The 22,858-nt window shown below is 43.9% G+C and overlaps 1 protein-coding gene across 1 annotated transcript in view; it reads left to right on the top strand.

Annotated features, from left to right (window-relative positions):
- Positions 1 to 22,858, top strand: part of KIF26B (kinesin family member 26B) — a 525,171-nt gene that overhangs the window by 232,093 nt on the left and 270,220 nt on the right. The window lies entirely within an intron of this gene.

The following is a 22,858-nucleotide window of genomic DNA, read 5'->3' as shown; positions in this document are numbered from 1 at the left end:
CTAAGTAATTTGCCAAAACTTACTTAAAAAATCAGAGATACAGAGATACTTCCCCAATGGCTCAGATGGTAAAGAATCTGCCTGCATTGCAGGAGACCAGCATTCAATTCCTGGATTGGGAAGATCCCCTGGAGAAGGGAATGGTTACCCACTCCAGTATTCCTGCCTGGGCAGAGGATCCTGGCAGGCCGCAGTTCTTGAGGTTACAAAGAGTTGGACACGACTGAGTGACTTTCACTCACTCATTCGTTTAAAAAATCAGAAATACAGTAATGATGTTTTTGGTTTAATCCTTCACTTTTAAAATGCCCTGTATGAATGTCCATTTTTTAGTATCTACGCTAAGAGACTGAGGGATGGTGGAAAAGTAATAGGAGATAGCATTTTTTGAAAGGTTACAGAAACCTAGTACATAGCTTCTTTATAAGGGAAAAAGTTAAATGGGAAAAAATTTAACTTCTCATTTTCCCAAGGTACAATTTCAAATGGAAGAAACTTCACAGTAGTCTGTATTTAAGAAGCTGCGGGGGCTCCTTGGTGGTTCAGTGGTAAAGAATCTGCCTGCAGTGCAGGAGACACGGGTTCCATCCCTGTCTGGAAGATAACCTGGAGGAGGAAATAGCAACCCACTCCAGGATTCCTGCCTGGGAAATCCCATGGACAGAGAAGCCTGGTGGGCTATAGTCCATGGGGTCACAAAAGAGTTGGACATGAACTGAGCGACTGAACAATAACAGCAGGGGTTCTGAAGGCTGGTAGAGTCTTCTCTACCAGTAACACAAAGATCAGTAACACTTTTTAACTTACCTCTTACAACTGTTGACATAGACTTTTTTTTTGGCTGTTCTAAGTATTTCTCCTTTTTACTTGTTTTCCTTTGCCTATTTTACTGTCATTTATAGACAGAAAATTGCAACCCTCTCCAGTGTTCTTGCCTGGAGAATCCCAGGGATGGAGGAGCCTGGTGGGCTGCCATCTGTGGGGTCCGCACAGAGTCCGACACGACTGAAGCAACTTAGCAGCAGCAGCAGCAGCATAGACAGAAAAAAAAAAAATGGACTTTTAAAATAGCATGTAATTTTATTATTTTCTGAGTTTATAATAGGTTAGATTCACAGTGATAATCTTGGGAGACGTGTGCCCACAGGGTATAAGAGCAATCACATAAATCATGAAGTTTCTTGGAAATTGTCTTTCCTAGGCTAGTCACGGATTCTCTAAACCCTTGCTGTCCAGCAGGATAGTTGTCAGTCAATATGTGGCTATTGAGCATTTGAGATGAGACTAGTCTGAATTCAGTTGTACTGTAAGTAAAATACTCATTGGCTTTCCAAAACTTAGGACAATTAAAAAACAATGTAAAATATTTCATTAGTAAGATTTTTTTTTTAGATTGATTGCACATTAAAATGACAGTAGTTTGGATACATTGGGTTAAATAAAATACATTCTTTAAATTAATTTCACCTATTCCTTTTTACTCTTTTAAGTGACTAGAGCAAATTTTGAACTACATACTCAGCTTGCATTTGTGGCTCCCATTATATTTCTATTGAACAGTGTAAATCTGGAAGGAAAGAAAATAGAAACAACAACAACAACAAAAACCTCACAGACAAAATCCAACTCATTGAGTGTATTTTTCGAGTTCATTACTGATGGAAAAGCTGAATTACCCAGTGATCCAGTTTTGGGGAAAGAGGAGTTAGGTTTGGATTTCATTAAACTTCTTTAATTAAATCTATTGTAAATCTGCTGTAAGGTCCGAGTCGAGAGGAGAATTGAACCTTTTTGTTTGCTGAAAATTTTTTTCTAACGAAATCCTCAACTCATTTCAAAAGCGATTTATTTTTTTAAAGCTTGGTAAACAGCTTTCCATTCACTGAGTTTGGAGGGTTGATTAATACTGAGCTCTTAGGAGGGTAAAAAATTATGAAAACTATCCAGAAACTTATGAAAGGAAGTGTCTGCTCTCCTGGAGAGACATCTGGGGGGACTTAAGGCCCTCAGAAGCCGCAGGTAGTCATTCATTCTGTGTTCACACCTTCGATAAATGAAAACACTGAGAAAGATAAAATATTTATTCATATGTGTCTATAACTGAATTTATGGGTAGACCTTGCTGGATATTATTGCCTGTGTAAACCCATGTAACTCTGCACGTAAAGCATGTTTTTATTAGTTCCTACATAAAATTTTTATGATAATGGCAAACAAAGGACCAATTTAGTTTAGCTGAGTTTGTTCTTATTACTCCAGCTTCGAATAGATAAGCAACAGTGCAAATAATATGTATCGTCAGTTGGGAAGAAGGTCGGGTCTCCTAAGGCTGGGTCTCCTGGCCAGGGAGGCTGAAGCAAGGCTGCCTGTGGGGAAGCCCCCAGAAGGCCTGGCTAGTAACCTGGTGAAGTGAGGCCAGTGGGGGGCTCTATTGGCTTTCAGGCCTGTCATTGAGCAGTTATATTCCCAGTTGGTAACTGCAGAGTATTCAAATTTAGTTTTTGACAAGGCCTGCATAACTGCTGTTGAAAGAACTCCCACATACTGTATTTCAGCTGGGGACTTACAGAGAAAAAAGTTCAAGTGGCTTATTGTGGGTCATCTCCCACTCTGGGATTTAAACAAAGCACAAACAGAACAAAGTTCCTTTAAATGGGGTGCCTTCATCTGAGTGCCTCCTGTCTGTGCTTTGGCAGGCTTGCTAGATAGAGAGGGGGGTGCCCACGCCTCTTATTCCCACTACTGCCCTTTTATGTTTGACCCTTGGATCTGGCAAATGCTCCCCGTGCTGACCTGGATTGGAGGGAAGTTTTTCTAGAATCTGAAGGTAAAGCATCTTTCATAAATACTGCTTTTTCGCTCCTGATGACTAGTTAAAAATTGATAATAAGTCTGCAATCTGGAGCGAACATAATTCCTGGAGCAAAATTCAGGAGAACAGATTTGACACATGTAAATGTTCTTAGGAGGCCAATAACAAAAAATTTTAACTGAATGAGTCTGAAAAATGAAAGATATGTGAGTGCCATAGATATGTAACACTAAAGCCTATCTAAGAAATCTACTGAGAAAGTGGGCAAGCGTATATATATTAGGTTTACTTGGAGCTGTGGTCTGTCTGAGATATTAACGAAATTACAATCTGTTAATTAGAAAGCTGCAAAGATTTGGATTCTATACATTAGAAGTACCTACATATCAAAAACTCATGCTTGGGAAAAGTTTTCCTCTAGACATCTGGTACATCTCTCCCTCTGGGTAGATCAACACTGGAGCTCTTCTAGACAGTTGGTTACTATGATTATTCTTAAGGTCTCTGTGGAAAGAAGGAGCGTCTGTAACTTCTTACAGCCCTGCTTCTGTGATGTCTTCCTTTTAGAGCCCATCTAATCCAAGGTTCTTTATTCTGTTATTTCCTCAGTAGGTATGTTTACTAATTCTCAAATGTGTCTTTATATATTTCATACATTTTTTTCCTTAGCATTCTTTGTCCCAGACAGCCTATAGCTCTGAGTTAAACCGAATGTGCACCATGCTTGCCCACTTTCTCAGTGGATTTCTTAGTCTTTAGTGTTACATATCGATGACAATCATATATCTTCCATTTTTCAGCCTCACTCAATTAAAAATTGCCCCAGAGGAGTAGTTTTCATTTTTTTGCAAAGACACTGCTTGGCAGAATTGCTCTTCCAACAGGAGCAATTCTGGGGTTTGTGTATGCGTATATCCTTCTGTGTGCCTGTTTATTTTGGCCTCATCTTGGGCTCTGGGGAAAAAACAGTCTACTAAATCTTAATCTACTATAAAATGTCTATGTGTTGTTTTGCTCTTGCCAGCTTTGTATGAATGTGCTGGTGATAGGCCATGTAGAAAGTCAAAGAGCAGTTTTCAGTACTTACTGTCAGAGGGTTGCTCAGGGTGAGAAAGGTACTCCAAAGATTTATCTCCTGCCTTCATGGACCTGACCTTCCGAAACGGCTGCGTTGCCATCCATGCTGATAAGGGGTTACTACGACCTCTATGTATTCTCAGTTTGTGTTGAAAATCGTAATTTGGGGCCATCAGCTTCTTTCTGCGATGGCTTTGCTGATTCCATACTCTGGATCCTAGAATCTAGATCTGTGTGCATGGTTGCTCCATATATGGAAGCCCTGTAGACTTCAGTGTTACTCTGTGTTAAGGGTAGAATCCATGTTTGGGGAGTTGAGGAACGATGATCAACAGACTCAGCTGAGATGTTGATGCTTTGTTGCTTTCTCTCAAGAGGTTGTTAGGAGAATAATTCAATTTTGGGAGAATTGCAACCAGACTGATTTGTTAATACAGTTTAGAGTCTTTTAACTCAAGATTGGATGAATAGCTTTTCAAGTGTGAATGAAAGACAAGAATCCCCAAAGATCTGCTCTATTTTAAACAGCAGACTCCAGGGACTCAAGGTTTGTAACAAAAGGGCAGATGTGGAAGAGATGAACTCACGGGTCCCACTCTGTGAGAGAATAAAGCACAGGGTTGGCTGCAATCCCTGAGGTGTCGGGGTCTGCCGATCTTGCTGGCTCTAGGTTGCTCGCTGGGGGAATCTAGTTAGATAGGCTCACAATCAATTAGTTGGTATTGACTTTGCTAGGCCTGACCCATATTATAAAGTTCTGACAAGTGGAAAGTATAGCTGAGCTTTGGGAAAAGCCGTAGCATAAAATAGACGGGAAAACCAACATCTTAAATGAACGGAGAAGAAATTTGAGCAGATCCATGAGATGAAGAAATTAGGACACTTGATGGAGTGTTGCAGCCCAAACAGATTAAAAATAGGTTTTTGTTGAGTAAAGACATACAAGATTTTACAAGTTTGGCTTCAACTCACTCAGAAACTCTTTGACTCTTTGTTAATCATGTTAAAAGAGTCTTCTGTTTAAAGATGCTTGAAGAGGTACTGAGAAAATAATATGGACTTGAAGAAATTTAACAACAGCAAAGTTAATTTCTGAATTTCATTTTACAACTCATGGGGTCCAGGATTTTTAAATATCCTTGAATTTGAGAATTCAGGGTTAAGGATATAAGGGATAACCAAATATTATTAAGGGCTTCCCTCGGCTCAGTGGTAAAGAATCTGCCTGCCAATGCAGGAGGCTCGGGTTCGATCCCTGATCTAGGAAGATCCCCTAGAGAAGGAAATGGCAACCCACTCCAGTGTTCTTGCCTGAAGAATTTCATGGACAGAGGAATCTGGCAGTCTACAGTCCATGGGGTTGCAAAAGAGTTGGACACGACTTAGCAACTGAACAACAAAATGTTATTAAACTTCTAAAGCATTCTCAGTATTATTTTTACTAGTGAAATACACAATGGAAACATGCCTGTGTAAATAAATGTATTTTATTAAGCATCCAGATCCCCTGGGTGAACCAATTCAGAAATCCATGAAATGCAGTTTGTCATGGGCCTGGTGACAAGATTAGGATCTGTCCTGATTGGGATTAATGATCAAGAGTTTCCCAGGAAGCAACCCCGCTGAGCTGTTTCCAGAATTCTGGGTGTGTAGGAACACACAGAAGCGGAAGTTACCAGCTATATAGAGTGACTGATCCTGAACTCAGAAGGGACTAGACCAAGGGACAGTTCCAGACCTCTTCACAGGATTATTTTTAGGTCAGACCACAAATATTTGCCTACTCTTGTGCAGCTTTTCAATGAGAGACTCCGAAACATCAGTTTAGAGTCTTAAGCTGCTGTTATTTGAGGAAAAGGATGTTTGAAAGTGTTTTTATTTGATATTCCTTATGGCAGATCCCTGATTTTGGAAGCTAAGTGGCAGAGAGGTTAATTGACTTCGTGAAGGTCCTGCAGCCAGCTCTTCAGCTAGAACCAAGCCCCTGGCTTGTTGCTGAACTCAGACCTTGACTCTCTCTGCCTGTATGTATTTCCAGGAATTCTCAATCATTTTAGAGTTCTGCTGTCCTAGTGTTAGTTATCTGATCCTCTTTTAAATAAGTGCTGCAATTGACTGGCTGTGCCACAAACCAGATGTGTGATTTTGGACAACTCAGGTCACCAATATGGACCACAATCCCTCCATGTTTGCACATGAAAGTTGGCCAAGACTCTATCTAAGGACTTTTCAGCTCCACTGAAACATTTTTGTGAAAATTGCTTTTTGGCTGGTGTAGGATTTGGCAATTCTGTGGCTGGCAAACAGAAGATGTGAGGTCAGTTCAAAGCAGGAACCTTGAAAGTCTGTGATCACTTGGATAGAATCAGCCCCCTTTTCACCATCAATGGTTTGGTATTGCTCTGGGGAACCCTTTCTATTTTGTTGTTGTTGTTGAATTGATATATATCTATGTTTTTGCATAAAGGCCACACAAATGTTAAATTAGGGACATACTTTAAGATGAACCAGGAGTATGTCTAAACCTCCCTGCTTTATAAGTGATAATGACTTTAGGGGCCCCAGAACTGCATTATCTCATTTTATCCCAGATACAAACTCACCGGTTCCCCTCCCTGGGGAAATTTGGGCTAAGAGAGGGGAAATGACTTGCCCCGAGTCCCTCACGTTGTCATCAACTAAGTCAGACACAGAATTGGATCCTCTCATTCGGTACAATCCTTCAAGGGTCTGCATAGGACACCCTTTTCTTGGCACTGGGATTCCACTGGCAATTCCATTTGGCCCAGCCTGTCTCCAGTCTGGGCATCTCTTCTTGGTCGCTGTAGTTTGAGCTGGCCAAGGAAGAGCAGGATGAATCCTCCAGTCTAGAGCCAATCCCCATGCTGTCAGCTTCCTCCAAGGACTCCAGACAAGGACAGGCCCCTTTCTGGGCACTGGGAGCCCTATAGAACCTGTGCTCTTACGTCTCTGGGTCCAAGGCTCCTGCAGCTGCAAACCTCACCCATTCTTTTATGTGGACTCTCAGTTTACCATCCCAGCATCCTGAGGGATGTGTGTGTGTGTGTGTGTGTGTGTGAGTGAGTGCATGCACACACGAGTGTACACATATGTATGTGTATGTATGTGTTGTGTGTGTGTACATGCCTTTGTCAAGTTCCCAAAATTGTCCCCTTGGTTTTGCCCAGAATGCAAGCTTGCTTTGGCATTTAGTGAAGTGGGCATTCTGTAGACCTTGGTAGGTCGTTTACAGAAAAGTATTGTCTCAGGTCCCTCTTGACTTTTTCTCATGAGAGCTCAAGGAAAATATGAGGAAGTGAGGTGCCTACAAGGAATGCACATTGTAAATTCCAGGCCATAACGCGCTGCTGGTTTTCTTGAAAGTTTTCCAAGCATTAGCCAAGACTTAGGTGAAGAACAGTGGCATGTTCTGGGAAGGGACTGCTTCCTAAAGCTGCTCGATGTTGTATAAACACAGCAGGTCAGGCTTGGATGGAAAGGCCACGGTCTGTATTAGAATTAAATACTACATTAGTTCTGTAATCTAATGTTCAGTTTCTTAATCTTATTGTGTTTTCTCTTGGAACCATAACTAATAAACAATGCCATCTGTAAAAGTTACATGAGCAATTCCAGGCCCCCGCTTTTGCCCCAGAAGTTAGAACTATGTTTTTTTTTTTTAATTTTATTTATTTTTATTTTTTTATTATTTATTTTAATTGGAGGCTAATTACTTTACAATATTGTATTGGTTTTTTAATTAGAAAAGGGTGAGAGAGTGGCTCGATTTTGTGACATGGGTCTTTTAAAACATATTTATTTGGCTGTGCCAGGTCTTAGTTGCAGCATGTGAAATCTAGTTCCCTGAACAGGGATGGAACCCAGGCCCTCTGTATTGGGAGCACAGAGTCTTAGCCAGTCTTAACCCTGCATTACCAGGGCAGTTCCTATGAGCCTTTAAACTTCTTCCTTCATACCCTTTATCTTCACGTACCTCAGGGTTCTGGGTGTAGCTAAAACTCTTGCCTGGTACCAGGAAGAGCCAAGGACAGGCAGAGGGACTTCAGCCTGCGAGCCTGATTTTGTCTCTCTTGGAAACTGCGTTCCTAGGATCGATTGCCCAATAGTCCAGAGAATTCCAGCTCCCTACCTGTGGCCATCACATGCTCAACTCAAGCTGGCTGAGAGAAACTGATCTCCTCTCCTTTTTAAAAATCTTTTTCTGCAATGTCCTTTTGTTTTTCTCTTTCTTCCCCTTTCTCCTGTTTATCTCTTTTTTCTTTTTCTCTGTCTCTTGGCCTTTGTCTTGTTTGTCTTTTTCTTCCCCACTCTAGTCATCTGTGTCACCACTGTATTGAATGAAGTATATGCTGAAATATCTTATTTTTATTGAATAGAGCTTTATGTAGCCCATTCACAGTTTTAAAAATCAGGTGAAAATAACCTTTATCCCTCAAAAACAAGGACTTCCCAGGTGTTTCAGTGGTAAATAATCCAACTGCCAATAAAGGAGATGATGGAGACATGGGTTTGACCCCTGGGTTGGGAAGATCCCCTGGAGGAGGGCATGATGACCCACTCCAGTATTCTTGCCTGGAGAATCATGGACAGAGGAGTATGGTGGACTAAAGTCCATGGGGTTGCAAAGAGTCAGATATGACTTAGGGACTGAGCTCGCACCTGTGCTCAAAAGCAAACAAAACTCCAGCAATCCTATCCCAACTATAATAAGTTCATTTTTATTTGTGTTTGTTCATTAATGTATTAATTGGTGTATTTATTAGATATATTCCATATCCAGACACTGTGCCGTTCTGGTAGACCCAGTAGGTATCCTTACTGGGCTCACCATCTAGTCGGGAAGACAGACCCGTGACAGGCAGTTACAAAATGAAATAAAACAAATGCTCTGATGTAAGGGCAGGTGTGGGGACAATACGGAGGGGTGACCCCGATCATTCAGGTTGGGGAAGCGTGCTCAGGGCGTGCTTCCTGGGGCGCTGGCTCTTGGAACTGTTTAGGGTGGAGAGCAATGGTAGGTGGTGGTGGTGATTTAGTCGCTAAGTCATATCTGACTCTTGTGACCCCGTGGACTGTAGCCCGCCAGGCTCCTCTGTCCTTGGGGTTCTCCAGGCAAGAATACTGGAGTGGGTTGCCATTTCCTCTTCAAGGGGATCTTCCTGACCCAGGGATTGAACCCACATCTCCTGCATCAGCAGGTGGATTCTTTATCACTGAGCCACTGGGGCTTCCCTGAGCAATGGTAACCTTCCTCCAGTAAAAGAGTAGCCCACATGATTCAGTACATGGAAAAATCAGTAGTCCTTCCAGGTCTTGGGAGCCGAGCTAAGAGTCACCTCTGGCCCAACCCTTGACGAGGGTTTTGCTTTTTCCTTTGACTGCTCTACTCAGTCTGAATTTGCTTAGTTGCAAATTGAAAGTGAACTCAATTACATCAAGATTCAGACCATTTGATTTTACTTTCCTTTGATCATAAAAATCACCAAACATTGGATAGAGCAGGTCTGCGTGCATATTGAGAAATTATTCAAATGATCCTTTCCTCTGCTCTTCATCAACTCATTGGCTGTTAACACATTTTCTGAATGGGGCAGCCATAGCTGAAGAGCTGTGAATTCTCTGGATGTGATCAGTGCAAGATAGAAAACTCAAGGATAGAAAGGGAAGCTGGCGACATTACCTCCTCCGGACTCCTTCCATGTGGCAGACAGAGTTTAAACTATTATTTGGTGACAGTTGTGCCTCCTTCATAAGGTTGTGGTCAGGATTAAATATGGCAACACATATACAAAGCTCTTAGAATAGAACCTGACTCAAAAACAGTAAGGAATATGATGATGCTCCATTAGGATGTCTGATGTCATTTCTCAGCGTTCTCTCAGGCTGAAACTAACCTCATCATGTCAGCTCGACTCCAAGTATCATTATTTGTCTTTGAATGTGTTATCAAACCACCCCACAAAGCATACTTGAGGAGTAAGTATTAAAAGTATTTTCAGTCAATGTATTTACATGTATCTGTATGTAGAAATAGGCTTCTCTGGTGGCTCAGTGGTAAAGAATCCACCTGCCAATGCAGGAGACATAGGTTGGATTCCTGGGCTGGAAAGATTCCCCTGGAGAAGAAAATGGCACCCCACCCATCCTAGTATCCTTTCCTGGGAAATCCTATGGACAGAGGAGCCTGGGGAGCTAGCCGTCTGCTGCTGCTAAGTCGCTTTAGTCGTGTCCAACTCTGTGCGACCCCACAGACAGCAGCCCACTAGGCTCCTCTGTCCCTGGGATTCTCCAGGCAAGAACACTGGAGTGGGTTGCCATTTCCTTCTCCAATGCATGAAAGTGAAAAGTGAAAGTGAAGTCGCTCAGTCATGCCAGACTCTTAGCGACCCCATGGACTGCAGCCTACCATGGCTTCTCCGTCCATGGGATTTTCCAGGCAAGAGTACTGGAGTGGGGTGCCATTGCCTTCTCCGAGCTAGCCATCTAGACGGTTGCAAGAGTCAGACATGACTTAGCAACTAAACAACAAGCATATGTAGAAATACTATCAGGTTAATGGTAAGACTTGACCATTTGTTATCGGATATTCTTTAAAGGAATATTTGAGCTCTGCCTTGAGCTGCACATCTCAGAACTAAGAAATCTAAGACAAGAATTCAAAACAGACATGCACCTGGCCCTTTGCTGCACCGTGTACTTCAGTCTTTTCTAAAGCTTTTGGGTGGCCCTGCCCCTTTGCCTTCTAGCAGCACAAAGAATAAAAGAAGACAGTCACCCTGTGCTGAGGGGCCAGATTTAAGCCCCGATAACGGGTATCATGAAACACAAGCAGCCTCCTCTGTTTACTGAGTCTCATCACACAGGGCAGAACCCTGGATGAAGGCGAGGCTGTAAATTAAGGGTGAGGAAAAGGTGGCTTCTCCCAGGCCCCGGTAGCACCGGTGTGTGCAATTCTCTTTTGCAAGAGGTCACTGAGTCAAACGCTGTGGATGGATAATTTTATGGCCACTAATAAAATTTATAGCCAAAGCAAGCTAAGATAATAAGGGTAATCAAACATCCAGCCCTGGAACGTAGGAATCCCATCGTGGCCTCTTGGTGCTGATGGGGGAGGGGGTGACTGGACAGCTTGGGGAGTTTATCAGACTTAAGGCCACCCAAGGGTCTGAGAGGTGATCTGTGAGCCTGGGAGCCGTGAGGACTGGGCCAGGTCCGGGAGCAGGCTCAAGTTATGTGGACTGCCTCTGTTCTGTGGACAGCATGCCGAGGGCTGGAGGAAAATTAACCGAAGCGTTAATGCCTTAAAGTCCACAGTGGCACAGGAGAGGATCTGAGCCAACCCAGTTCTAGAATATTCCATCATGGAAAGAATGTTAACCCACGGTTCAGGCGCGACTTGACGGGAGTGAGGTCACTTGAGTGTAGGTGAGGAACGATAGCATTTGACTTGGTGAGTGTGCAGAATTCAAATGCAACCGCAAGGGTTGTTGTCAAATACAACCCTTGGTCGTAACCCAGGGCTCCGGTTCTGCTGGGGGCTTTCTTCAGCCCCTCTGGCTCTCCTGGTTTCCCCCTCCCATTGTCTCTGTGGCTGAGGGCTCTGGCTGACCCCATCTCCTGCAGGCTGCAGGCATAGGCTGGTGGGGTCCTGTCACCGAGACCACCCTGCAAACTCGCCCTCAGAGTCCCTGGGGGACTTGGCCTCCTTCTCTGATTTGGCCTAGACCCTCAGAGTCCTCTAAAATGACAAAGCAGGCAAACTGAAGGGGATTAACTCTTTGATGCTGTGGTGTTTTTGTTTTGTTCGTTTTTATTATTGTGGTAAAATAGACATAACCTAAACTTCCCCCTTTGGTGTTTCTGGATAGAGAATCTTTTGTCCCTTAGGTGAGTCTCACATGGAGAAAATCTCAGCCCCTCTGCTGTGTTCCAGGAGAGGCCTGTGTTCCAGCACAGTCTCTAATACTACAGGACAGTCTCCTCTTAAACTACTTCTCTAAGTGATTCTAGAACATTCGGGAAATATTTAGAGTACCTACTACGTGCCAGGCATTGCTTTAAGAGTGCTGAACTTTCAGGTACAACCAAATGATCGAGTTGAACCCTGGAGATGTTACCGTGGTTGTGGGGCCGTGTTGTGAATTTAGGGGAGCACTGTCCTTCCAGCTTTGGTTTCTGTCCACGGGCTTTTTTTCTTAGTCCTTTCAGTGAGTGGATTCTCGGGCTGTCCCTTTAGTCAGCAGTCTCCTGGTGGTCTAAGTTTTTTTTTAAATTGTGGTAAAATGTACACGATAAAATTTGCCATTTTAACAATTTGTAACTTACCGTTAGTTCTGTGGCATTGAGTGTGTTCATGTGTTGTGCGGTCATTGCTACCATCCATCTCTAGACCTTGCCCATCTTCCCAGACTGAAACTCTTTCCTCCTCCAGCTCCCCCTGTCCTCCTCCCCAGGCCTCTGGCAACCACTGTCCTACCTTCTGTCTTTATAAACTTAACTACTCCAGGTGTTTGATACAATTGGCATCATACAATGTCCTTTTGTTGTTGTTAAAACATCTTTAGACGAGATTAGTGGGAAACCCATTTTACTACCATAGTTTTCAGTAGATTTTCTTCAGGCAAAAAGAGCCAACAGTAGTTCACTTGCTGCAGTGTCTGCAGTGCTTCTTAGCAAGAACTTGTGCTGTGACACCAGCTCTGCCCTCTTTACAAATCCTGCTCAGGAAGGATGCTCTCCACTGCGCACGGGACTGGAGTGCCTTTGCAGCGTGCATCCCTTCAGCTCCGGGCAGGTCTGCTTTCCAGGGGGAGAACAAGCGGGCAGAGGGAGATTAGGGTTGAAATGGGATCAAATTTGCCCAATCACTCAGGGGCAGAAAGCACGACAAGGAAAGAGCGCAGTGGAACAGCTTAGGGCCGAGGGCAGCCAGCCCAGGCCACGCTAACCTGCACAGACACTGCAAAGAAGAGATCATTCAGGCTTTGGAGACATCCCAGGGCTTCCCTAGTGGGTTGGTAATTCCTCTTGTTTCTCTGCCTGCCAGGATCAAATGAACATAACTCATAGAAGGAAGCATTTTGGTCCCCAGAAGGAGTGGTTCCAAAGTAAGAGACACACATCCATGGCTATTGGCAAGAATCGTCTGTGCTACTGTCCTTGCCTCACCAAGTGCAGCTGCTTCCCCAAGGGGAGCCTGCTCTGGAGGGGAGGGATTTCGGGGGAGGGGGCCTCTGCCAGAGGCTGTTACAGCCAGCCGCAGAAGTGACTCATTGGGGACTGACACATTCCTCCAGTGAAAGCAAAGACTCATGTACAGAAAGGGGAGAAAAATTCTCTCTCCCTCCACTCTCTGATATGAGCAAAAACTAAGTAAGTTAATGCAGTCTATCTCCCTGCAATGTGATTACTGGAGGAGGACACTGTTCTCTATTACCCTATTATCACAGCTTCCTATTACCCTATGACTGAAATGCAAGGTCTATGTGATCAGCTGTAACTGTTTCCTTTTGGTTTGGAGGTTCATTTTTTGACCTTGACCTTCGCAGATTTGTTTATCTCATCTATATTTTACATAGGCTTTTTGAAAGTGTATTCTGCTGGCCTCAATCCCTAAGAGTGCAGCGGCTGACAGCATAGGCAATGCCAAGGGCTGGCGTTAGCTGTGTCCAGTCTCTTTCAGGATAACTGAATTGGTTTGTACATACATCAAAATATTTATTGAGCATCACTGTTTTTGCAGGTGGCTCGGTGGTAAAAAATACGCCTCCCATGCAGGAGATGCAAGTTCGATCTCTGCATCAGAAAGATTCCCATGGAGAAGGAAATGGCAACCCACTCTAATATTTTTGCCTAGGAAATCCCATGGACAGAGGAACCTGGTGGGCTACAGTCCATGGGGTCGAGAAAGAGTCAGACACGACTTTGTGCCTAAAACAACTGTTTTCAAAATCATAAAAAATATTAAGTAACAGTGTAAGTAATAAATAACAATAAAGGAGCTACCCCAATATTAATCGCCTAAGAGAAAATGCTTTACACGTTATATTCTGGGATTTAGGGTCATAATGTCATTAAATACAATGACTGAGTGGGATGCGTTTGCTGTCCATAAACGTCTCTACACAGGAAATGGATACTGTGGTGTTTTCTGCTGCCTCAGCAGAGTCAAAGGGAGATGGCTTTCTGGGTCAATAATGCCATTTAAGATGAACCCCCAACCTGTCACACTCTGGAAGCTCTCAGATGCCTTCCTGTCGGTGGGGAAGTTAAAGGTCAATGGCTTATAGATTGTGATTTGCAATGTGAAAGCCGCCTTGGTTGATAATAGCCAAACATCTTTTGTCTTGATTTCTGTGGTCACGATCATAACCGAATGTAAGATTTGAGACTTCTTTGTTGACCAGTATATGGCTGCTCGTCCTGAGGTGTCAGTGCAAAAATGTAAGTGTGATTGTAAGACATGACTCTTGCCTAAGATGAAAATGTAAGGGAGGAGCTTTATCTGTGAGGTCTGTGAGCACTTCCCTGTGTACAGGAATGTTAGTGGGGACTCCCACGCACACCAAAGACCCCATGTGGACAAGGACGCACGTGTACAAATACACAGGCCTCCTCCTCCGGGTGCCTGCTTCCTTTACTGCCCATCTCCTGTTTAATTGACCACCACTCGAGGGATGTGATATGGTGTTTTGAAAGTCAGGTACTGTTGTGTTAGTGAAACCATCCAGTGTAACTGAGATGGGGAGCTAACTGCAGGTTTTAATCAGAACTAAACCAAACAAAATCCTGTGGTAAAAATCTAGTCCCCCTAAAGTTAGTGACTAGAACCCCCTGGCAAGTTTTCAGTTGCTGCTTCTAGGCTCTAACATACCCACATAATCAAGATAACGAATCCTTTCCCCTAGAACTTTACATTTTTTAGACATGTTAACATGGAGAGAATACGGTTTGGGGATCTGAATTTTCCCGGGAAGAGTCTGGTAGCTTTCACAGTGTCGTGAGAGAAGAAATTAATTCAGGACAGTCTGAAAAGCGGAGGTAAACCGTAGTCCTCTGAAAAGAAGGCATTTGATTGCAGATTGTTTCTGGCCACTCTTGCTGTCTGGGCATTTCCTCACACAGTGGACTGTGGGGAGGGGGCCAGTAGAGCCACTGTGAGGGGACAGTTAAAGCCAGGGTGGTATTTGGACAAAGTGTGGAAAACAGGATGACAGTGTCTCAGAATCATACAAATTGGGGTCCAGTCTTGGCTCCTCCTCACTGGCTGCTCTCCCCTGAGGAAGCACCCTGGCTTTCTGACCATCAGCCTCTTGGAATCCAGCTTCCACAGGCCTGGGGTGAGGGCTCTGTGGGACTGACCGCTACAGTCCACCCCTCAGCTCCACCCCGCATGCCGCCCACCTACCTGGCCCCACCAAAGGTGGGATTGCTGCACAACTGGTGAAGGGGTTGGGGTTCTCCTCGCCCTTTAGAGGAGCAGAGTCTTCCGGGCAGATCTGTGCAGAACAGAGCCTTCATTATGGCTGGCAGTGAAAGAGCGGGCCCTTCTCAGAGAGACTTGCTTTTGAAGTGCAGGGTGCCCCTGGCTGGGGGGAAAGGCCACTGCCCTGAAATAAAATTCAGAACCCAAGGAAGAGTGAGTGCTGTTAGATCGGTGGTCTGCCTCCCAGGAGGGTCGGCTCGGGAATGTGGGGTGGGGGGGGTTGTTAGTTCTGTCACAAGGATGATCAAGGAAGGAAATCTGAATCCCTCAGGGGCTGTAGGGTCTGCCTCGCGTGGCTCCTGAGACCCAGCTCTGGCTCAGGAAGCGGTGGGGTGGAGGGAGTTCACAGTGAGGTCTCTCTCAGTCACTTGTGTTGTCTGACTGGGGCTGCAGCCGGTGAGCCCACCCGGGGCCTCTTCCCTTCAGAAGGAGGTTGGGAGTGACCCAAGTTCAGCACCTGCTCACCCAGGAAGGCCAGCAGGTGAACGCAGACACCTTCCTTCCTTCCGGTTCCCTGAGGACCTCTCTGACCTAAAGATTTGGCTAGAAACACATTTCAGAAGCTTCCCGTGGCCAAATTACAGACAACATTCCTACATCCCTTCCTCCCTTATTCTGGAGAGGGAGAGGAAACATTGTCTTTCTTTGGCTGACTGCAAGTTTTTTGGTCTAGCTTTCTTTCAAATCTCTTGAGGTCAGTGACTATGGTAGTTTAGTCGCTAAGTCATGTCCAACTCTCGCGACCCCCTGGACTGTAGCCCACCAAGCTCCTCTGTCTATGGGATTTCCCAGGCAAGAATACTGGAGTGGGTTGCCATTTCCTTCTCCGGAGGTCAGTGACTAAGTAAAGTTTATTCCATGGAATCTGCCAAGTCTAATTCCCAGGGTATTCAGTAAACTTCAGTCACTGAGATGAGATCTTACAATAATTTTAAAAAAGAATAAAGAATATAGTCAGAAATCTGCATTTCCATCTGAACTTCCCTACTTAATGGCTGAACAGCCCTTGACAAATTACTGACTCCCCTGAACCTCTCTTTTCTCATCTGTGAAATGGGAATAATAGCCAATTTGTCTGCGTAACCTAAATTTGATAGTTTCAAATGAGGTTTGTAAGAGGAAGAAGAGGTTCATTATCACCAAAGAGGTCGACAGGTATTAGGGCCACCTTTTTTTCTGTTAGTGACGCTGTAACCATCATAGATATGGAGCTTTAGCCTTCTCTGCTTAATGTATGACCAGTAGAGTTACAAGCTATCACAATTTCAGAGAGCCATAGGAAGAATTTGGATGGGAATACTTGTTTTATAGCCAAATTTCAGCCGATTACCTGTTTCTTTTATAGAGGAACAGTTCAGTTACAACTTATATGTAGTTTGAGGGATTGAAGAAAAGGGAAATTTTTATAGCAAGCATGACAGTACCATGGTAAGAAGAACTCCATCAAAACCCAAAATTTTAAAGCCTATGCTCCAGTGTGTATATGAAAAAGCATTGCTTATCTGACAAGGGGGCTCCCTCTCTTTCAGAGTAGTCTAGAATATGATTTTATTTGTTCAGTCAAACCAGCTATCATTGCCTCTGTTGACAGCTAACCTAGCTGGGCCATTTTTCAGAATAAAAAAGATTTGACTAAAGGAGAGATACCAGATAGGAGTTGTGCTTTAGGCCAGCTATTTTGGATTATCTTTGTATATGAAACTGATGGCCGGCGAGCCAGTGAGTTGTACACAGCGTTCAAGGGAGGAAAAAGTAAATATTGAAGATACAGGAGACTGTAAGAAATGTTGGCATGTATACCTGCCACAGGACCTGGCAGGGACTAAGTACCCAGTGTGTGGTTGTTCATGTGAAGAAATGAACAAATGAATTACAGGTCTGAAAAAGAGGCAGCTCTCCATCCCTAAACTAGCACAGAGTGGAGCCAGGACGCTACACTTCCGTGGTGATATGGAGAAAGAAAATACTAGTATATCCCAATAGGCAAATGAAATAGAAATACAGTGACATTTTAAAAAGAACTAAGACTTCTTATTTAAAGGACTTAAGGAAAAATACTTAATTAGATAAATATGAGAAGTAGAAAATAATAATAGCTCAGATTTATTCCAAAAATATGTTTGGGACCCCCCAGCATTGTGTTGATCTCTGGGAACCCTTGATCCACTATCCCGGGGCTTTTGTGTAGTGAGAGACGATGTTGTTTGTTGTTTAGTGGCTAAGTTGTGTCTGACTCTTTGCAGCCCCACGGACTATAGACCACCAGGCTCCCCTGTCCAGTATTCTGAGGAATACGGGAGTGGGTTGCCATTTCCTTCTCTGGGGGACCTTCCCAATCCAGGGATCCAACCTATGTTTGCTGCACTGGCAGGAGGATTCTTTACCACTGAGCTATCAGGGAAGCCCCAGTGACCTACTCTTAAATGCATACTAGAAATCAAGGTAAAGATACTGAAGGAAGGACTGCGGTTCTGTAAAAGCTCCACAGAGGCTGGAGGGAGATTGGAAGAAGGCTTCTCTGAGAAGTGATGCTTGAGCTTAGATCTGAAGGAAAAGTAGAAGAATTCCAGATGGAGAGTGAAGGCACATGCAAAGACCCTGTTGCAAGAGGAGTCTGTTTGAGAAACTTGAGGGAGGCTGGAATCCTGGAGTGCAGAGATTGAGTGGGAGGTCAGTTAGCATTGCTGTAGCTGTGTGTATATTATTTCTGAAAGTTTGTAATCCCTAAAGAAGACACTGGGTATTAATTACAAACACCCAGTTCATGTACAAACCATGAACTTTTAGGTGGGGAGATCATAGAGTAGTTGACATTTGGGAGGGTGCCCCTTCCCATTTTGCAACAAGCAGAGCAAAACGTAGAGAATGCTCCAATGGAGCCACAGGGCGAGCTCAGCCAGGCTCTTGGGGGGTGTGAAGGAAGGCACATGGTGAAGAAGAGCATGGACTCAGTTCAGTTCAGTTGCTCAGTCGTGTCTGATTCTTTGTGACCCCATGGACTGCAGCACACCAGGCTTCCCTATCCATCACCAACTCCCAGAGCTTGCTCAAACTCATGTCCATAGAGTCAGTGATGCCATCCAACTATCTCGTCCATGGTTGTCCTGCCTTCATCTTCTCCTCCTGCCTTCAGTTTTTCCCAGCATCAGGGTCTTTTCCAATGAGTCAGTTCTTTGCATGGGGTGGCCAAAGTATTGGCCCCCACCAAAATCACAACACTGACCGTGTCTGGAAAGGGGGAACCGGGAGGAGGGGCAATGAACCAGGGACATGGGCAATTCAATTCTCTATATGATTTGATTTCTTTTAAAATATATTTTCTAAAGTATAAAATGTTAAATTGTGTTTTTTATAATCCCTGTCATATGTTTGACCATTATTTGACTTTTTTTCTCTATGTGTAAAATTTTTCTTTTGATTAGGAGAAAGAAGGGAGGAGGGAGAAGAGGGAGTCAAGGAAAAGAGGAGGGCTAGTGCTGGCCTTGGAGTCAGAATCCTGGTCTCAGCCAGCATTTGTTTGGGGAAATCATTTCTCTGCTCCTCAGTTTCCTTAATTAAGAAAAACAGGATGACCTTGATATCATTCTAGCTCTAAAACATTCTCTAATTTCTACAAGCAACTGAGGGGACTTCCCTGGTGGTGCAGTGGCTATGAGTCTGTGCTCCCGATGCAGGGGGCCCAGATTTCATCCCCAGCCAGGGAACTAGACTGCGCATGCTGCAGCTTGGAGTTTACATGATGCATGTAAGAGTTTGCACGCCACCAACAAAAGATCCTGATTGCCGCAACGAAGATTGAAGACCCCGTGTGCCACAACTAAGACCCGATGCAGGCAAATAAATAAATAAAAATAAAATAAAAGCAACCGATTATTGAGTCATTGTATTCAGAGGCCTAAGAATTGAGTGTCCCATGTCCACAGGACTGGAAAACGTCAGTTTTCATTCCAATCCCAAAGAAAGGCAATGCCAAAGAATGCTCAAACTACCACACAATTGCACTCATCTCACACGCTAGTAAAGTAATGCTCAAAATTCTCCAAGCCAGGCTTCAGCAATACGTGAACCGTGAACTTCCAGATATTAAAGCTGGTTTTAGAAAAGGCAGAGGAACCAGAGATCAAATTGCCAACATCTGCTGGATCATGGAAAAAGCAAGAGAGTTCCAGAAAAACATCTATTTCTGCTTTATTGACTATGCCAAAGCCTTTGACTGTGTGGATCACAATAAACTGTGGAAAATTCGGAAAGAGATGGGAATACCACACCACCTGACCTGCCTCTTGAGAAACCTGTATTCAGGTCAGGAAGCGACAGTTAGAACTGGCCATGGAACAACAGACTGATTCCAAACAGGAAAAGGAGTACATCAAGACTGTATATTGTCACCCTGCTTATTTAACTGATATGCAGAGTACATCATGAGAAATGCTGGGCTGGAAGAAGCACAAGCTGGAATCAAGACTGCTGGGAGAAATATCAATAACCTCAGATATGCAGATGACACCACCCTTATGGCAGAAAGTGAAGAGGAACTCAAAAGCCTCTTGATGAAAGTGAAAGAGGAGAATGAAAAAGTTGGCTTAAAGCTCAACATTCAGAAAATGAAGATCATGGCATCTGGTCCCATCACTTCATGGGAAATAGATGGGGAAACAGTGGAAACAGTGTCAGACTTTATTTTTCTGGGCTCCAAAATCACTGCAGATGGTGACTGCAGCCATGAAATTAAAAGACGCTTACTCCTTGGAAGGAAAGTTATGACCAACCTAGATAGCATATTCAAAAGCAGAGACATTACTTTGCCAACAAAGATTCGTCTAGTCAAGGCTATGGTTTTTCCTGTGGTCATGTATGGATTTGAGAGTTGGACTGTGAAGAAGGCTGAGCGCCAAAGAATTGATGCTTTTGAACTCTCGTGTTGGAGAAGACTCTCTAGAGTCCCTTGGACTGCAAGGAGATCCAACCAGTCCATCCTGAAGGAGATCAGCCCTGGGGTTTCTTTGGAAGGAATGATGCTAGAGCTGAAACTCCAGTACTTTGGCCACCTCATGTGAAGAGTTGACTCATTGGAAAAGACTCTGATGCTGGGAGGGATTGGGGGCAAGAGGAGAAGGGGACGACAGAGGATGAGATGGCTGGATGGCATCACTGACTGGATGGACGTGAGCCTGGGTGAACTCCGGGAGTTGGTGATGTACAGGGAGGCCTGGCGTGCTGCGATTCATGGGGTTGCAAAGAGTCAGACACGACTGAGCCACTGATCTGATCTGATCTGATGTCCACTAATCTCCAGTTCTTTAAGAGTTAGAGTTTCTTGCTTGGCACAAGGTAGCCAATAGCTCTCTTTTAAGGAGGCCAGTGCATGGAAATTCATTTGCTGGGTGACACGGTGAAAAACTGTGTGCCCACAGGATCCTTGCATTCCTCGTGGGCCAGACTCAGGAACCTGGAACTGCCCGGAAGCCTGTGCCTCTGAGTTAGGCCGTCATGTTATTTGCCACACATCCTACTGTCTTCTATGTGGGTTCACAGGGCATGTGCAAGGACTGTTCATACATAGAGAGGCAGAAGAATGCCATTCCCTTCCCTCCAAACTTCAGATTATAGTGACACTAATGAAAAGGAAACAACACAAGCAGAAGATCAGACGGTAGCTACAGCCAGTGAATGCATTTTATAAGTGGTAACAAATTACACAACTCACGCAACTGGTTTACTGATTTTTTTTCAGTTGTCTTTGTGTATTAAAAGCAGTGTATGTGTCCCTTGGATTGTAGCTGCTTGATGAAAAGAAAATGGTGCTACAAATTTTGCAGTTTTATGGGGGGACATTGTCCAGGATGGCATCATGTACCACCAGTGCTTCATCAACACCCATTTTGTGCTGACAACAGAGTGCACGGCGGTGGCCAGGTCCCTGATTGTTTCAGCTGCCCCCGCTCCAGCCTGCCTCATTCCTCTGGTAGAGTGGCAATTGGCTGAGGGGAGCCCACACCCCATGGGCAGCAGAGGAAGCCCCAGGGCAGCAGTCTCTGTGTCTGCAGGGGATGTCCTCCAGGCCGTTGGCTGTCTTTCCTGCCTGCTCTCTGCTTTTGCTGATGTAGGCTGAGTTTTCTTACCATACGTTTAATGAATGAGAATAAGAAAGTGTGTGTTGGCAGAGTTACAACTGAATAATGCCAAGGCTTTCCAAGTCAGGGCATGAATTGAAGCAGAGCAAAGTTTCAAGTCTATGGGGCTCAAGAGTAATGGCTATTCTTCTAATAATGAAAAGCACAAATGTTTTATGTTCAAAGGTTAACAAATGGACTCTTTCACTGGCCTTCTGGCCTGCTCAGTTACAAAGTAGAAACTGTTCCTGATCTTTGCTTTATTGCTCTTGTATTTTCTAGGCAATTAGAAACATTTTCCACTCAACATTTAAGAGGTTTGAACTGCCTGGAGACCAGATTTTTTTTTTTTTAACAAAACTAAAAAGTTTCCTTAAAAAAAAGAAAAAAAAAAAACCCAACAGTTTTTCCTTTTTGTAAGTAGACCGAAGTTTTAAAGTACCAGGCTTTCGAAACGGCACACTTAGACTTGCCAGCATAATTGTTGCATTTGTCATGGGATTAGCACTTTCCAAAAGTATATTTCTTTTCTTTTTTTTTTTTTACTTTTTTTAATCAGTCATTTACTTTTTTTTTTTTTTTATTTTTTTTTTTTTTATTCCTTTATTTCTCATGTGTTCCCCATCCTGAACCCTCCTCCCTCCCTCCTCCCTCCCCATACCATCCCTCTGGGTCGTCCCAGTGGGACGACCTGTATATTTCTATACAGGTATCTAACTTTGCCCAGAAGTATGGTTCTTCATGGTCTATTATGTGCATTTAGGCAAAATGGACCCATCCCTATCCACTAGAATTTGCATCATGAAGTCAGTTATTGCCAATAAAATGGAAACCATTTATCTTAATGAACCGGTAGGAAAATTAAGTCTGTTGAAATGGTCTAAACCACCCAAGAAAAAAAAAAAAATTAGTAATTCATGCTGGACTGTATCTATTTTTATGAGCTCCTCCAAGTCATCTCTTTGCTGACTGCCTACAGCAACAACAGTAACAAATAGTGTTTTGTTTAATTTCTTAGGTTCTTCATTAGCAGGTTCACTTCTGCCTTAATAAAAATGATATCTTTGTCCCACTTGTCTGTTTGAGAGCACTGAGGGCCATTCCTGGTAAGAAACCAGCACTAGTTGGTCTTTATTGGTCTGGTCTTGGGCTGCAAATAGTGTTGATTAATGGCCCCTGCTTTCACCTCCAAATGGAAGGGAGACACAGACGTAATTGAAACTTACAATGTCAGAGGATCATTTTATTCCATTACATTTAATGAAAATGCGGTATACTGCTAAAATGCAGGGAAGTGGCCTCGGAGAAGCCCTGGACACTACATGTAGTGTGTAGTGTCACGTGTCATGA

This window comes from Bos taurus, chromosome 16, assembly GCF_002263795.3.
Source record: "Bos taurus isolate L1 Dominette 01449 registration number 42190680 breed Hereford chromosome 16, ARS-UCD2.0, whole genome shotgun sequence".
Lineage (NCBI taxonomy): Eukaryota > Metazoa > Chordata > Mammalia > Artiodactyla > Bovidae > Bos > Bos taurus.
The sequence above is the reverse complement of the archived record's forward strand: the minus strand, read 5'-3'. Positions and strand labels throughout refer to the sequence as shown.